Genomic DNA, 13,838 nt, shown 5'->3' with positions numbered 1-13,838 from the left:
CCTCTTAAGATCTGTTTAACTAGAATGTCGTCTTGTACTGATGAGCTGAAATCCTGGGAGGAGACGCCTGTTTATTATTTTTTTATCTTAAACCAAAAGATGAAAGAGAAAACAAACTCTGAGTTTCTGTATATGACACTTAAACACATCCAGATATAACCACCTGTATGAAAGAGAAGAATATTCACTAATAATTCTGATCTTAAGCATCCTAAGTAGAGATGAACATTCACAGATGAACAGAAACAAAAGTAAAACGTCTGCTGTTTATGCTTCAGTTTGTCACACTGGTAACACTTTACAATAATGGTACAAATCATATAAAAAATAATGTGTAACTCATTATGAACTAATGCAATCATTTATGAAGACTGAATCAGGAATCCCTGTTGCTCATCATGAACTAATGATGATCTCAGTGCTGATTCATGTGATTACTTGACCCCTAATTGATAATCAATTAATGGCAAGGCAAGTTTATTTGTGTAGCACCTTTCATGTACAAGACAATTCAAAGTGCTTTAAATGAAACATTAAAAGCATTACAGAAAAAAAAGCATAAAAGAAAATACAAATAACAAAATAATGAACATTAGTTCACTGTTAATTCACTAATATGTCAACAAATTTGCCAGTTTAGATACAAATATATTATTTATTCCCTGCTACTTTTTTTTTTTCATTTTTATTTAAAGCAAGACACACTTAAAGGAGTTTACTTAGATGAACATGGACATGTAAAAGCGCTTGGAGGGATTATTAGGGTTTTAAAATTACTGTATTAATGCAGTACATTTAATAAAGATATGATCCTGGTATGTATGTAAATGCTTCATATCAAATACATTGCTGGTTTAGAAACAATAAATAAATACAAAAACCAACATTAAACCTTTATTAATAGTCACTCAGAGTGTTTTTACATCCATGTTCACACAAATGAACGTCTTTGAGTGTGTCTTGCATAAATAAAATGAAAAGAAAATCAGTACCAGGGAATTAAAAATGTTTCTGTTTAAATTGGCAAATATGTCATCATATTGATGGATTAACAGTGAACTAATGTTCATTAATTGATTATCAATCAAGGATCAAGAAAACACATGAATCAACATTGAGATCATCATTAGTTCATGATGAGGAACGGGAGTTCATGATAAAGTCTTCATTAATAAATACATTAGTTCATCATGACTTACATTTTACCGAAGTATAGGATTTGTACCATTATTGTAGTGTTACCATCACACTTTTATAGCTGTTAAGATTGTGAATATGTTTACACATCAACACACACACACACACACACACACACCCACCAGGTTGGTCTGTACATAACTTTCGCTCTGTAATGCCATCTAAAGGTCTAAAAGCCTTTACACACCTACTGCAAATAATCCATCTGAATAGTTCGCACGGCAACATGTTTTATCGTAAAGTCGTAAAGAACTTACTAAACTTTGAAATCTGCAGTCACTGGTGGGGCTGACTTATTTTTACTGCATTAAAGTTTCCCTTTTTATGGGCACAGGAAGTAACCAGATACCTGGACTAATGCATGAGCTGCACTCATGTTGCAAAGGCAAACAATCAGGGTGAAATATTAACCGGATCTGATGCCTTAGATTTACAGTTTTTAGTCAGCAACACTAAAACTGACTACAATCACCCTGTGGAGAAGCAGAAACATAGCAAATAGCTCATTAACATAATAAATCCCATTAGGCTGTTTCATTACATGCACATATATTTTCCATCTGTGTTTATTTAGGATTCTGCTTGAGAATCAACACATTATCATCTTCATACACCATCTACCCGAGTTAAAGCTGCACCATGAAAACCAATTAGCTTGGATTTGCAGACTCATCTTAAATTATTTTTACATTTTACACAACATAAAAACAAAATGAGTAATGAGCATCTTTGCTTACCATGAGTCGGAAATCAGGACAAAGTGAAACTGAGATGCAACCTGCAGACATCTCATTTGAACAAAGAAAAATGTGCATTAGAGCTAAAACATGCAGACCTTGGTACTTGTGCAATGGAGCTCTATAAGAATAAAGTCTCTGATTTTGGTTAGCTAACAAGCTAATGTAAGCATGTACAGGAAGGCAACCATCAAGTGTGTCATTGTTTGGTAGCTAGTGGAGCAAAGCTAGCCATATTACCTGCCAGTGTAGCATGTCTTATTTCTTTATTTGTCTGCAAACTGGGCAGCTTTGCTAGCAACTGTGACACTGCTAGCATAAACTACATCTGATGCAGCCTCAGCTCAACAGCCTGGCTTTTCTTTCTTCTACTAGGAAACACTGCAACAGTTATTGCGACTTGTAAAACGTAAAAAGGCAGTTTTTTCTCTCCTCCATTGCCTGCTTATTTAAGTAGGTAAACACCTTGCTCACGTAAGATTCAGAAGAATTTGATGATTATTTGACCTACATTCAGATTTCTCACAGATTTTTGTGGTTCAGGACATTCATTCATTCATTCATTCATTTTCATAACCGCTCTGTGTTATCTCCAGGTTAGCTCTGTTAGCTCTTAGCTACAGAAAGCTCGGAGTTCGCTCGATGTCAATCATCCACCATGACGCTCACAGCCCCCTCTCAGCTCCACCTCTTTGCCCATATTTGTATTTCCCGGGCAAGACGACAAGATGGCGATGGTAGGAACCGCCCACCGAGCTTTAATTCAGCTCTTCAGAAACCTATAGGTGACGTCCTGGAGGCTCCGTCCATCTATTTATATACAGTCTATGTTCTTTACAAAGACTTAAAAATATATCACTCCGCTCCACATCCTTTCACCGTACTTCCTGTGCCCCAAACACTATTTCAAAATAAAGCTAGTGGAGTTCAGGGCACTGGTTCTGGCCCAAATTATTTATCTGATCTGCTGATGCCATGTGAGCCACCAATACTTCCATCCTCATCAGAGTCATTTTTTTACTGCGACCCCTTGAGAAACGGACAAAGCTGAAAGGGAAGGAGGATGATGATGATGATGATGATGATGATGATGATGATGATGTATGTCCTGCATACCACTTGTCTCTTCATTTCCAGACGTATCTACGTTTGGTGAGTTTATATAAGACATTCATTATACAGTAATGTTACTGTGTGCTGGTTTTACACTGAAGGTCTGGTTTTCCTACTCAGTGAAATGAACATCAGCAGTATGTAAACATTGTGACCTTATGAAGAGAAAGTCCTTAACACGTTGTGCCGTACAGGCTGACCTCTGGAAGATCGAACACATCGGCGATGCTTTTGTTGGTGAAGCTCTGCTGTGCTGCGGTGTTATAACAACAGTAATGTAAACTGCAGCTGCATTGAATGGAAATCCTTACAGCAATAACTAACTTAAGAAAATATCTCCACCGCTTGAGTCTTAACCAAGGCCTGACATTAAAGAATGAAAGTTTTTTTTCTGTTATACGAAGCTGGTGACACTGAACTGTGGCTGTTATAGCGCTGTGCAGAACACCACGGTCACGCAGCCATTAAAGGAACGAGGGGAAAATGGAGTGATATATGGCATTTTTATTGTGTCCATGGATGTCCTGCACGAATGCTCTTTAATGTTGACTGAAACTTATCTTCAGCCAGTGTGGTAGGGAATTTTCTGAGCAGTGCTGTAATCAAAGCAGGGGGATTTGTTCTGCTTTGGTATATCAGGCCTCAGCAGAGAAAAGAGGACAAGACAGGAAAGGAAGCTCTAAACACAGTGTTTGACTGTGACACTACTGCCGCTCTGACACCGCAGCCTACAGATAAATTTGCAAAGTGTATTTCCATCAAACATGACCCCGCTGCTTGCCAATTATCCCTCCAGGGCTGCATCATTTCAGCGGCCAGGGTCGACCCCGACTGTCAGCGACTGTCTGTCCTCCCGGCTGACTGGACCTGGGGGGAGGAGGATGTAAAAGCACGTCTCCGTCGGCAAATAATCGCTCCCAGAAAGCATGCAATCTGCAGGATCAGAGGTCAGAGCCTCCGTAAACAGACGTAGCCTGGCTGTTGGGGGGCAGACTCGGTTGCCTGAAAGCCGAAGCAGACGGAGAAGACGGCGTTTTTAGACTCGACCTCGTCACACTTTTTACCAGCATCAAATGGGTGCCTGTCACAATGCCTGAGGTGGCTCAGACACGAGCAGCTTTCATCCACAAACACACCGAGCCTCCGGCTCAGATGATGAATGATCCTTGAAATTGCATGTTAAGGAACTTCGACACAACAGCTTAAAGCCCTTCAGGCAGCTTTCTAGAGGACACGGTTTTCACCTCAACCTGCAATCCTGAGACTGAGAACAAAAACATGCAGAAGATGAAGAGATAAGATAGAATCAAAGTCAGACTATGTGAGGAAATCTGCTATGTGAGTTTTTAATAACTTCTGTTGAAAGATGTTTTTATTCAAAAGATCTTGTGGAAATACTTAATATCAGAAAATATAAGACACATAAACCGAGTCATCCTGTGGAAACGATGCTTGCCAGTCTGCTTATTGGGTCTGTAAACCCAGTATGTTTCTTTAAACAAAGACTCAAACTTTTATCTTCCTCATATCATCTCATAGTTTTTCAGAAGAGATTAATCAGGACATAAAAAACGCATGAGTTTCCACACCAGTCAGAAGTCCATCCATTCCTGCGTATCATTGTAATGTCTGATCGGTGAAAATCTCCACTGGACTTGTTTTGATTTGTGTTAATTTGCTGTCAAACTTCCACTAGCAAACCAGAGATAACTGGAAAGGTTGTTGTTTCCCTTTCAGCTTGTTCCTCTGAAGAGTTCACAACAGCAAATCATCACGCAGTTGAAATAACGTTTTACGCCGGATGCCTTTCCTGACGCAACCGTCCCGGATTTATCCGGGTTTGGGACTGGCCATCAGAAAACAACTAAGTCCCCATCAAGCGTTTCAGAATTTGCAGCCTGTTTGTCTCAGATTGGTGAACCCTTCACATCCAGTCACGTTACTAACCAAGGGGATATTCCAAAACTGTGGGTTTACTGATTTAACTGGCTATTTTAACACAGGTAATCTTGTGTTTTCTGTTGTTGCAAGGGTGATGTTGATTAGTTAATATGGAAACCTTTGCTGTGAACTCAGCCTGGTGGGGGTAGGTTTTGTTCCAGCTATGCCCAACTTATCTCCAGCATGATGATTTGTGGGAAGGTCATCAAGAGTGTCAGAAACTCTTTGATTAATTTATTGGTTGCCAAAGACATGTTTTGATGTCTTTTGCAATTTCTATGTATGGATATCTGCTTTGGCTGGACGCACGTCAAAACTTCTACAAAATTCACCCCCTGAGTGTATACCCAGTGTGCATTCAACATGTGCTCACCCGTAAGACGTCCCAATGCATGCACCTGGCCAAATCAGCCTCCCGAGATCCCCCAAAATTACACAATATGAGCCAAAATGCTCTCTGCTGCAACAATGCCTGGAAACCAATGCGTTCAAAGAAATAAACAAGCAACTTCTTCAATACTTTTTTAAATTTTAGTTATTTTCTGACAGCTTCACAAGTTGTCCTGCGATGGACTGGCGAGCTGTCCAGGGTGTACCCTGCCTTTTGCCCAAAGCCTGCTGGGATAGGCTCCAGCTTCCCCGCAACCCTTTAACGGACTAAGCAGTTAGGATAATGACTGAATGAATGAACTTTACAAGTTATTTATCCATCCATCATGGTTGTGGAGAAGCTGGGGTCCATCCCAGCAAGTAGCAGGTGAGAGGCAGGCAGACCCTAGACAAGTTCCCAGTCCATCGCAGGGAACAAACTGAAGGACAAACACTAGTTATACACCATTATCACTCCCTGGCAGGCTATTCATGTTGGCCTGGGTGTCCATGTACTTCTCACCTCCTGAAGCTTTAAGTCTCAAGTACTGCATCTGCAAATTACTGCTGGAGGTGTTTTTTTTTTTTTGTTTTTTTTTTAAGACACGTTTGATTTGTTCCTTTAGACACAATTTATCATCAATTAGTTCTCCTAAAAAACAGCAGTTGTTAAAAGTCCTTTCTGGAAAGCTATCGTTTGTTCCCCCCAGTTGGTTTGGTTTTGCAACAATTACTTCTCCATTCTTTTGTTTCTCCTCCTGCAAATGTTCTGAGACGTGTTGCTGTAAAAAAAAATGGTATGGAAATATTGGTATGAAATATCTTTCCGTGTCTGATTTGTTCATTTTCTATTTGGAATTTTAAAATTATTTTTTTTGCATTTTACACAGCATCTGGAGTTTTTGGAATTGGGGTTGTACATGAAGTTTTATGACACAGCGAACGGATTCAGCTTGCTGGTAAACTAAAAACAATTTCAACATTTAACGTACAAATAAAATCCAATGAGACACACTATTAGCTTGGTTCACATCTTCAGACGTGGTTAGCATCTAGTTAGCGCTCATTATGAGCTGCCAGACAAATGAAAGTCCAACCAAACAACAGAAATGATCAAAGAGCTCATCAGCAAACAGTCGGAGTGGATCAGCAGAGCTCTGAGATGATGTGGCGAATACTCCAGTGGGTTTGAAGCAGCTCACGGTCACACCATCCAGCTGAGAGGCGGCTGGGTGATTACAGCCTGCTGCCCCGGCCGTGGGCTGTCGAGCCTCGTTAATACTGATCTGAAGGTGGGCTAATTGGTGCTTAATTACTGTAGTCGACCCAACAACATGGAGAGCCAACAGCTGCAACCGGAAAGGAAACAAAAAAAAAAGGAACGAACCAGCAGCAAGGGACATGAAGCTTTTGCAGCATTTGTTCTGTAATTGGAAGCAGGTGGAGGGAGAACACGCTACGGCAGCTCGTCGGGACAAATTGCGATGCAGTGAATTATGGATTTCCACAAGCTCTCCGTTTCCTTCTCTGCACTTCTCTGTCTTCAGAAACAACATCGCTCATCAAATGTTAAGAGGACAGATGGCAGGAAAAGAAGCTCGAGCAACAGAGGGCAAAAAACAGCGCGGGACTCCACACACACACACACACGCACACATAGCTTCGCTGTACATACGTACAATAAAGAAAATGATAGATTTGTGGCAGGACGCATTTGCTTTTCTTTTCCCTCACTTTTCTGTGATTACTGCACTCAGACATATTTGATTATGCAGGGCAATTTGTGGCAAAAGTGTTTATTTGGCAGGAAAGCAGCGAGTCAGAGGAGAGGGGTTGTGTGGCTGTGCTTGTTGACAAGTGTTTTGATTCAGCTATTTATGGTGTTTAATAGCACCGCTCTGCAGGGGAGGAGGGGGGGGGGGGGGGGGGGGGGGGGGCAGCGGCTCTCAAATCTCTTCTCAGATCAAGAAGGAATAAAGAAGCTAGAAAACGCTGCAGTGTTTAGTCGTCATGCATGCAGATATTTGTAGGAACATCTGTAATGAAAATGGCGGCCTAATTGCGAGCGTGCTGTGACAACTCTCAGACGTGCGAGCAACCAAGGGTCACGCGGCATTACGTGTTATTACAGCTCCTATGGCAACCATTTACTGCAGAGAACATGCTGTTGCATTGACTGTAATGAGAAATCCATTTGTGGACGAGGCAACAACAAAGCCCTCAATTACTGCCAGTACACTTCCAATCAAGCCAATGTACATTTCTCCAGCCCCCCACCACCACCACAACCTCCCTCCCCTCCCTCACCTCATATTAACTCCACAATATTATTTTTGACAAGCCTGTGTTTGAATCACATTAAAGACTTCCAAGATTATTATTACAAATGTAAAATTACATCAGCTGGTCCCCCGGCTGCCGGAGCCGTGATGTGCACTGATCACCGCGTTCTCAAGAGCATCTTCCTTCAGATTAGAGGTGCCACTGTTCATAAACTCATCAAAGCATAGTGAGCGCAGAGCCTCTCAAAGATAATGAAAATGTGCCGACAATAACGCGGAGGATTAGAAACGGGAGGAGGAAGAGGATGAGGAGAGAGAGAGGGAGGCGGGGGGCTTTTAGAGAAGAGGAAGGTGGAAAGAGGAAGATAATAATGACAAACGCCAGCGGCAATTAAATCCTGTGAGATGCAGGAGATTCCTCAGCAGATACTTTGTGTACGAGATTCCTCGTCGGGTGATGCCGCGATGGAGCCGGGTCAGTGTTTCCACCTAATGATCCAAAAAAGAGGCGGGTGTCTGCACAGGGCTGAGGGTGCTATTAATAACCAGGGTGAGAAATTCAGCAGCATTTAGCTGAAAACATCAATGCTCGGCTGTAAACACACAAATAAAACAGTAAAGTGTTTTTAGATGTAACCACTGGATACGTCTGCATCCCTGCTGCACTGCAGCTCGATGGAGGTGTTTGGGTTCATCATCTGGAAGTCTGCATAAAGGTTGTACAGATTGTTTAAAAGCAGAGTGGGAGATGCTGGAAAAGCAGCTCATTGGCAGGCGTTTCAGTCCTGTCTGTTCCACAGGTGCCTACATTTTATATGTGTGTGTGTGTGTGTTGGAGCATTTAATTAAATGGCTGCAGTTGGGGTGTAAGGGGGGTTGTAAGCAGTATGGTGAAAAGGAAAACATCCCCTACCTCGCCTTTAAGGATAGACCTTGTCTTCTGCATGTTAACAAGCAGGGCTCAGCGTCACAACGAAGCATGTGGGATGACATGACAGCGCAAAGCTAGCATGCTAGACTGTAAAACCACAAAAGTTCTGTCGTCATACCTTCACCTGAGATTATTTAATAAACAAGGCTGTTTTTCCTCTCACTGTGTTTGAAGGGACGACCATCAGAAGATGCTACACTCTGCTCATGAAGGGATGTACATGGTCAGCAGCAACACTCAGGTAGGCTGTGGTGGTTAAATAAGGCCATGTTAGTACTGATGGGTCCGAAGTGGGACGAGAAAATGTTCCCCACACCTCCACGTCCAAAGCAGCCTGACGCGTTGATCCAAGCTCATTTTCAGCTATTTCTAAGCCAAAATCTGAATGTGAAGCTGAAATGGAGACTCATCAGAGCAGCAACAGTTTACCACATTTTACCAAGCTGCAGCCTAAAAGTGAAGCCGTTGTCAAAGTGCCGAGAAATTTGCAGTTCCTCCAGCATCCACTAGGGGAGTCAATCTCCATAGACTCCCATTTTAAAAGGCCAACTTCACAGCATGTTTACAGCGTGGTCCAAAAAAAAAAAAAACATTTTAGCTTCAATAGTTCAGGTTTACCTTCATAACAACTGTGAGGAGGCCTGCGATGGACTGTCCAGGGTGTACCCCTCATCTCGCCCGAAGGCTGCTCCCCCCCGCCCCTTCATTGGCTTAAGTGGTACAGATAATGAATGAATGAACAACGGTGAGGAGGAGGGAAATCTTTTATAACTCAACCATTTAATATAAAATAATATATATTGCATGATTAACCGTGTCTTTTTGATTGGCAGATATCTGGTATTTGGTGGCAAGAAGGCGGTGCCGTAGAACAACTGCGGTTTTCCGCCGACTTACTGCGTATAACTAGTTAGCTCCCGTTAGCTCCAGGTTAGCTTAGTTAGCTCTTAGCTACAGGCAGCTAGAATTATCCATCCCACGCTCACTCCCCTTTTTCTCATTTCTTTGCCCATTTCTGTGTTTTCCCAGAATGATGAAACGTGTGATGCTGCCAAGATGGTGATGGTGGGAACTGCCCACCGACCTTCAATTCAGCTCTCCAGAAACCTTCCGGTGGCGCCATGGAGGCTCCGTTCATCCATTCATATAGTTTATGCTTGGAACCAGTGTTTATCTGACTTCCTGGTGCCTTTCTATCATCTCCAACCAGTCTGCCCATCCTGCACTTACCTCTGACATTTGACAGTATTCTCTATAAACCCTAGAGATGTCTACATGACTACATGTATTGAGTTGCTGCCATGTGATTGGCTGATTACATTATATGACAACCACTTGAACAAGTAGACTAATGTAGTGGGCAGTGTCTTTATTGTCCCTTCTTGTTATAAATTCTTGCTCCGTGTGAAGATGTGATCTAAATGTATTAGAAAATTATTATGTTTTTCACCATTTCTCTCACATTTGTCCGAAGCCTCTGCCCCGTTTCTTAGTGTGTTTGTTTAGCAGCCTACATCGCCACCTGCTGACCACACTACACACATTTATTAGCTTTTTTTATTCATACAGACAAATCTGTAAATCATTTTACTGTTCTATTTCATTTAAGTGTTCGCTTCACATGCACTCGAATTGGAAATAGATCCTTCTTACAGATTCCAGGGGACTATTTAACTCCTTAATCTTTTAGGAATAAGCCGATTTAAAGAAAAAAAAAGGCTCGTCTTATCTGGAACTCCAAACCCTGCAAACTTACCTTTGCTTTTCTTCCCGTCTGCAACCCGGTGAACGATTCCCACTCTGAGCTGATGTGGAGTGCTGCTGCTCTTCAGGAAGACAAACATACTCATTACTGCGAGTTCAATAAAACAACTCCAGCTAAAGTGTCTCCTCGTCAGACTCATTTCTGCACGATGATAGCAAGGACGAGGACCAAGGTGGCGAGAGAGGCTTCTGCTTTTGTCTCCTCTCATTTCTGCAGAAAGAATGAAAATTAAAAGAGAGAATGGAAGAAAGAAAGAAAACAGACACTCGGAGCGGGATAGTCCCAGCCATTAACCGCTGGATGATTGCTTTGTGCAAAAGGTTGCTGAAAAGCGAGGGGAAGGAAATTAGAGCATAATGGGAGAGAGTAATGAAAGAAGATGAAAACTGGCAGCCTGGTTCAACAGGCACAGCTGAGAGGAAAGGGAAGAGACAGAAAAACTCTGGATGGCACATTAAACTACAGGAGAGGGGACCAGATGCAGGCCAGACTCCCACATGTTCCTTCCAGCAACTTCTTTCGTCTGAAAATTGGACAGATTGGAAGGTGAGTTTAGATAAAACCAGTTTATGTAAAGTTCTTTGTGTTAGTCGAGTTCAGAGGAAAAGCCCAACATGTGAATCTGTAAGCTCAACACTTCGCCAATATCATGATGGTGGTAAGAGGAGACGATCAGACAATATAACTTACTTTTTCTTCTCTTTTTAACTAAACCTGTTAACAAGTGTAGATTTGACATTATGTACTGTAATATTATTCAACCAAGAATTGATGAATAAGTTTTTGGTGGATTATTTGTGTGTTGTGACAATATTTCTTGGTTACAGATCTTATCCTGTTGGTGTCTGTTTTCCTTGTGAAGGTGGAGCTTTGGTGCAGAAGATGCAGGAATGTGGAGGATGCCTAGCAGAGCTGAATCTTCTCTGCCAGAACCAACCAGCGTTTTCTGCTACCAGCTCTGGTTTGCTGATGTTTGTTAGATCAGATAATTAAAGAAAAAAAAAAAAAAGACACTTTTTTTATTTATTTATTTATTGATCAGAATACAACTTTATAAGTTTATAATCTTTCATTGTGTATTTTAATGTGTTCTTTGTAAAATAGTTTTATCATTCGGTTTAACGTTTTCCAGTCTGCTCTCACAGACACACCAGAAGGCTATGTCCTGCCTTATTAATACACTTTTTTTAGTTTCACAGAGCATTTTGTGCTGGGTACTGTGATCGCCGTGTTCTTTCACTCTAAACTTTAAAGCCTGAACCAGGGGTCACCGACTCCGGTCCCTGAGAGCTATTATCCAGCAGCTTTTAGTGTTTTCCTGATACTACACACTTATTCAAAGGAAAAGGTTTTACCACAACTTGTCTCTTCTGCACCCGCCTGTTAATGAGCCATTGGTTTGGGTCAGGTGTGTTGCAGCAGGGAAACAGTAGAACCTGCAGGATAGTAGCTCTCTGAGACCGGAGTTGGTGACCACCTGCTCTAAAGCCTTTATCATGTTATTTTAATTACATAAAATAACACAGAAGATTGAAATGGTTCCAGAAACGTGTGAACTGATGGTGTGATGTTTACAGGGAGTGAAACATTCAGCCAGAGACGTGTTTGGTGTTGTAATTCACTAGAACCACATCGTAGTGTAGTGATGTGTTATCCCTGAACAGGCCGGTTCTGAGAGCTGAATCTTTATACCAGTGGTGTCCAGTTCTGGTCCTGGAGGGCCACAATCCTGCAGGTTTTCCGTGTATTCCTGTTCCAGCACACCTGACTCAAATGATTCTGTCATTGTGCAGAACTTCGTTGGCTGTTGGATCTGATTGATGGGAGTCAGGTGTGTAGAAACAAGGATAACCATGGAAAACCTGCAGGACATCGGCCCTCCAGGACCAACTTCAAACATCCCTGCTTTACACCAAATGAGTGGCGTTTAATACTTAGCTGCTCCCTCTCAGCACTGCAAAGAATCCATGCAGGTAGGAATGCTTCTTGGCATTGATTGACAGTTCATGTGGCCAATCACGTGAGGACAAACTTGGATCATTCTATAATGTGAAAGAAAGGTAACCAGGCGCTCTGAACGCATCAAGTCCAGTGGTACAGCCAGGTGCAGGCAGGTGAAAAGACAGATTTAAATACAAAAGACATAAAAATGAAAGAAATGGACAAAAGCTTTAGAAGAAACAGCATCACAGTGATCCTGGTGACGACAGAACTGAGTTTAAAATAAACATGTTCATCAGGGCAAATCTGCTGATGAAAAATAAGGAGCTTAAAAGATGTATGAAAATGAAGCTTTGTAAAACTGGACCAACAGTCAGACCCAGATCTTCCTCCATCACGCTGTAAAAACAGCAAAGCGTGAGCAGAGTTTCCACTTGAGCTGCTTTCGTCCCATATTTTTCTGTTTCTTTTGTCACAAAATGGGACTGAAAATGGTGTCATTAAGACGGCGAGTCGACCTTTTTTTCAGCTTTAATTCCTGTTTCTATTCAGGTCCGAAAAACTGAAATACTGCATATGAGATGAGTCTGAATTGTCATTCATGTGAGCTTGCTCTTTGTAATGGCTGCCCCTCACCCCTTCTTCCTCCTCATCACCCCCCTCCCTTAGGTTTAAATTAGCATCCCATCTCCTGCACTCCAGCGTGTGATAACACATCTGATCTCAGCCAGCATGGAGTCAGAATACTAAACGTGTGAGTGTGTGTGTCGCTTGGAGGAACAGCAGAGAGCTGCTAACCCATGCTAGGTAATCTCTCACCTCTCTCCCCCTCATTCCTTCCCCCTTCCTCCCCTCTGCCTCACATTTTCATCTCCTCAGCTGCTTCAAACACACCACAAAATGGTCATTGCAACCATTCAGGCTTTTATTGGGCTCTAAGAAGCCCATTTCCACAGGGAACGCCGGCAAATTATTCAGGGTCAAATAAGGGATTTGGTTTCTGTCTTGTTGCATTTTATTGTAAATGGGTGCTTCTGTTTTTTCATTGTAAATCATGGAGATGCACTTTGCATTACAGACCAAACATTTGTGTTTGTGTTTTTTTTTTTTATTCAGTTGAGGAGAAAACAGAAGTTTGAGTTTTTCAAGGTGAAGCAGCAGCAGCTCGGCTTCCTTCACTTCCTCTGCAGCGCTGCAGATCGCTGCTTTCCATTTCTGTTGCTGATGTAAAAACTGTGCACACGCCCGAACTGATGACATGTTTCTTTAAACATGATGAAGACAGGGTGCACCGCTGCACCCTGTAATGTCAGCAAGGTCGCCAAAAAGGCAGTGGAATCCCCCTTTATGCATTTCTAAAGCTGTGAATCAGAGGCTAACTTCAGCATCCTCTTAGCTGCTCTATCCAATTTTCTGAAACAAAGAAGTCTTTTGTTTCACGTTTTTGAGCTGGATAAAGGACGTAGAGCTAATGACTGGATGGATAACGGTGCTGAGTGATGTAGAGCTGAAATAGGCTGGACAAACGGAGATGATGATGTTCCATACTGGCTGAGGAGGAG

The sequence above is a fragment of the Telmatherina bonti genome (assembly GCF_933228915.1).
Source record: "Telmatherina bonti genome assembly, chromosome: 12".
Lineage (NCBI taxonomy): Eukaryota > Metazoa > Chordata > Actinopteri > Atheriniformes > Telmatherinidae > Telmatherina > Telmatherina bonti.
This window is presented reverse-complemented; position numbering follows the sequence as displayed.